General features: G+C 35.4%; 1 long non-coding RNA gene across 1 annotated transcript; it reads right to left on the bottom strand.

The window, feature by feature from the left end:
- Nucleotides 1-930: 930 nt before the first annotated feature.
- Nucleotides 931-4227, bottom strand: LOC105470025 (uncharacterized). The gene is made up of 2 exons (XR_980204.3): nt 3975-4227; nt 931-2542 (listed from the first exon to the last, which is right to left on the bottom strand). It is a non-coding gene; the product is annotated as an uncharacterized lncRNA (long non-coding RNA).
- Nucleotides 4228-4878: the final 651 nt, after the last annotated feature.

Here is a 4878-nt window from a genome sequence, read left to right as displayed (position 1 = left end):
GAGAGAAAAGTCCACCTGGCTCAAGTTATGGTAGTGGAATGGAGAAGACAGAATGGAAAGAATAAATCCTTTCTGGGTGTATTTAAAGGAATATGACAAATGTACATTTTAGCAACATCTCTTACATGATTGTAGCATGAAGAGAATCCAACTTCTGCTATTATGTTTGAATTAGAATCATGAGATGATCCATATAAATAAAGTGAGAAGGGGTCAGCTAAACATCTTTATGTCACTTTTTCCTCTTTGAAACCAGATTGATGTTTTTTAAACTATTAAACACTCTAGGCCAGATGACCCAAATTCTCTGTCCTCAATCTTTACTGAAAGAGGAACTCACTTGCTATGCTGCAAACTACATTTTAAAAGTAAATAGAAAGCTAAAATGTTGTTGGAAACTGGATATCAATAGAAAAGTTAAGCAAAATAGATGTTATTGTCTTTATGTGAAATTATTGCTAAATAGGTAATGAAATAACTTAGAAGAGAAAGAGAAATGTAAATGATTCTGAGCACCATTTTGTACAGATGGTCATCTGAGCATTTGTATAGCAAGCAAGGCAAACTACAGATATAGCCACATTGTTTGTAAAGGGGATGATGATAAAAATACTGCAGAGTACTGTGAAATTTATAACATTTAAAGTCTTATTTAATTTTTCCTAATAATAGCTATGTGATTAAGGTATTATTTTTCTAATTCATATACAGGAATGCAGAAAACTTTACAAATACGTTTTTACATATTATTTCAGCAAAATATTTTCTTTTTGAATATGTAACCTAAAATACTCTTCATTTCTAAGTTGTGATATTTATTCATTTTTGGTCAAATTTCTTACCATAAGAACACATCTCTAATATAATAGTGCAAATCAATGGAAAACATGATTTAATTAACAAAATTTTAATAAATGAATTGCAAGATTATATTTTTAAAAGTAAGTTTCATCTGTAGTTAGATTTTTTTAAAGTAATTTACATTCGATTTAAGGAGGACACTTTTCTCATTAAGATTCACTACTGACAAATCACAAGACAATGTGTTTTGGGAGGCTAGGTGTATTAAATTATATATAGTCACTTAGGGAATTGTTCAAGGAAATACTAATAGTCACAGTATAAGCCCATAGGTATTATGGCAAGTACATCCATCATGTGAGAACAATTGTCATTAATAAAGCCTTATCACCAACTACAAAGAGCTTTCGAAGCATTTTCCACTTGGATTACTGTCTTCCAGATTTCAAAGATTCACTTTCTGGCTTAGGAAATAAAAAAACAATAAATGTCAAAACCCAAAGTGTGCAGTTCTGAAACAAATATTTAGGTCTGACTGATCCTTGCTCTAAGAACATAAGCAAAAATAAGACATGTAGAAATGAGTTTAACTCTTCAAATACAGTAGATTAAATAGTCATTTAATGAAAGAAGGTATTTAAGAAAAGTGTAACACCTTTTACCAAGAGCATTCATTGAGCACTTCATCTTATAAAAACCTTGTGACTGAGTTCTTGTCTCACCACATTGACCTTCTAGTTCTCCTATGTTATCACTTAAACTTTTACAAGTTTTATTCAGGCCTCCCCAGAATAATTGGAAGATTTCTGATTGTAAGAAATATGCATTAAATTTCTTTGAACATGAAGATTGTGTAGCAGAGTAATCATTTGATAAATACACTTAATGCAACTTCTTTTTCATCTATTTCAAAATTATTAAAGATTTTATTTGAATTACTAGCTAACATCCAAATACTATCTTTGTGCTAGGCACTGTGTTAAGTGTTTCGTGTGGGTTATCTAATTTATTCTTTAAAATATAGCTATTCATGAAATAATTCTACTAACAATATTGTTAGTATTCCCCATGAAAAGTAAGACATATAATTCGAGTAACTTATTTAGAACCCCAAAGTTATTTAGGCAGAGAGATCATTTTAAATTCTGGAAATTGGATGCCAGAGTGTTATTATGACTTTATACCTAGTCCACTCTTTCTTAATCAATGCCTTAGCTTTCACATACATGAGGTTTGTGAATTCAGCTAATATTATAATTCAGCAAGGTGCAAAATGCATCTCTGGAATTAGTTTTCTGTGTGCTCAGCAGCATAGCTACAAGTAATAAGGGACTGTTCAGTACACTCAGACAAGGATTCTGAATTTCATCCTGTGCTTTGAAGCCCATAGGGCCTGGCTTTCCTGTCTCCAATTTCATTACTAGGCCTGTCAGATGTAGCTGTTCTACTTGGTGGGCCTACCATTCCTCATCCTATTTAAGCGGATCTATGGCAACAGCCACCTGTTCTCTGGACTTCATCTTCAGGAGGCCCAGGTTCCAGCTGGTCACTGCTTGTAGTTGTTTAAAGATTCTTTGTCATTGACCACCACTTTTATATCTCTGAACATGGGTAGGAGTCTCAGCACTTTTCGCTCCATTTAATTCAAAATATTTACATTCCTCTGAGTCTATATTTTTGAATCTGATTTCTGGGTAACTTAGGGGTCTTTGGTTGCAAGAAACAGAAAATGACTGAGAAACTGAAAAGAAAAGAGAAGTAATAAAAAATAAGAGAAATGAGATGTGAGATTTTTATTGGAAGGATATTGGGGTATCTCACAAAATTCAAGCAAAAGCATGTTTTTAAAGACAAGGATACAGGATCTCCTGTTATCTCCTCAATAGTAACATGTAGCTTTTCTACTTGGTTTCTTCCTATTTGATAACTCAAATCTTATTTAAATCTCAGTCTTTTACCCTGGTCATCACTGATAATACTGAAATTTCAAGGACAAAGAATCTGTTACTGCATATAACTCACTTTAGTGGTCCAACGGGTTGAAAAGCAAAGAAAGAAATGTACTCACGTAAGAAACAATAGCTACCTAAATTCCCACACCATACTTTCTTTTTAAAAATATGCGATTTATAAAATGGCCTCCCTGAACATAATTCTTTTCTACATGTGATCTTAAATGGGCTTTTCCCTCTCAATGGGAGATAACCCAAAGTCATGTCCAAATACTAAACATAAAAATGATGTCACTGTTCTTTGTGTCTGATATCTCTGAGTGGCATCTATTTTCCTCTACTTCTGTTACGGTTCTCTTTTGAGATTGTACAAAATATAGGCGAGCCACATACGTAACCCTCACTATTATCTCCTGCGTACAAGAGAAGAGAAAAAAATAGAAATATTTTAATACATATCATATATAATGGTAACAACAAGCACGTCAATATCTTTATGCATATATTACAACATTTCACTTATTGCTGTGACAGGAAAAGGGAGGCTCAGTGGCTTTTACTTTTACTTGGTACTGTATCAGCCTTTACTCTATGTACCAGGAAGCCAGTATGGGAATTCTGCAATACGCTGTGATAGTGGTTCCAGCCATGAATAAAGAAAATATGAAGATCTCCACAGAGTGGGGATTGGGCCACACGGAACTGACTGTGAGATTAATTTACTTTGAATTCTGTTTACCACCTAACCGTCATAAGCCCTTAATATTGTTAAAAGTTTTGGCCTGGATGCTCATGAATAGTGTTTTGTTGGAACCAATGCATGAAAATTATAACTAGCTTTCCTTTTCAGGTGCACAGTTACCTAGCAAAGTACCTGTAATTATCTGAGGAAGATTAGGGAATAGCCCATATTACATGTAGCCAACGAATAAAGGCAAATCAAACTCATGGATCAAAGGAGAACTAAGACTTATAATCAAACTGTTTTCTTACTATTGTTTGAGAATCTTTTTCCCTTAGGGGGGACATACGCACTACTTGATATTAAGATTCAAATAAAATTTAGAGTTAGACACCCTATCCCAAACAAACAAACAAACAAACAAACAAATAATTTCCTGTAAAGATTTCTATCCAGGAATACGACTCATTTTTTTTGAACTAAACAGTTTTCTATTTATTTCTGCATCTGTTATAGCACTATAGAAATCTTGGACTTACAATGGATCAAGAAGAAATGAAAAATATTATTAAAAAATTCATTGTCAAATTATCCAGCTGATGCAGGCTTATCCGAAATTGGAGTTCAGCCTGAGGATTCTTGGCTTCACTCAGGAAAGAATTCAAGCGCCAGCCAGCTGTGAAAGAAAGAAGTTTATCAGAGCAACAGCTTACAGCAAAATAGCTGCTCCGTAGACAGAATAGGGCTGGCCCAAAGGCAGAGTTCCCAGGAGTAGCGGTGTGCAGCCGTATCACTGTCCCACAGAGCAGCGCTTCCTCATAGGCAGAGTTGCCCGGTGTAGCGGTGTACAGCAAAGTGGCTGCTCCATAGTGAGAACAGACCAGAGCAGCAGCAGCCGCAGCAGCAGCAGCAGCAGCAGCGGCAGTGTATCCAAACAGAGCAGTCCAGAGGGGCAGTCCGGGTAGATTGCTGGCCAGCTATATTTATCCTTATTCTTAATTGTATGCTAATTAAGGGACTGGTTTTCAGAATTCTATAGGAAACGGGTGGGGAAATTCCTGAAACCATGTAACTTCTGAATCGTTGTCATGGCATTTTTAAACAGTCACATTTAAAAATAACGCTGGTGGTCTTTAATCAGTGAAGGCAACCGGAGGTTGCTGTTGACGCCATCTGCTAGTTTCCGCTTGTTTCTTTATTGTATTCTGCTTTGATCAATAGGGTCATGATTGTTGCTCAGAAAATAAGTCCTGCTGATTTCTTACCTCACTTCGATACCTTGCACACTTAAAAATAGTAACAAACATTAACACGTTGTTTGGGCTATGGATTTTCTTTAAAAAAAATCAGACTGTTCTGTAATACCAGCACCTTGGGAGGCCAAGGAGGGTGGATCACGAGGTCAAGAGATCAAGACCATCCTGGCCAACATGGTGAAACCCC

This window comes from Macaca nemestrina, chromosome 2 (assembly GCF_043159975.1).
Source record: "Macaca nemestrina isolate mMacNem1 chromosome 2, mMacNem.hap1, whole genome shotgun sequence".
NCBI classification, from domain to species: Eukaryota; Metazoa; Chordata; class Mammalia; order Primates; family Cercopithecidae; genus Macaca; species Macaca nemestrina.
This window is presented reverse-complemented; position numbering and strand designations above follow the sequence as displayed.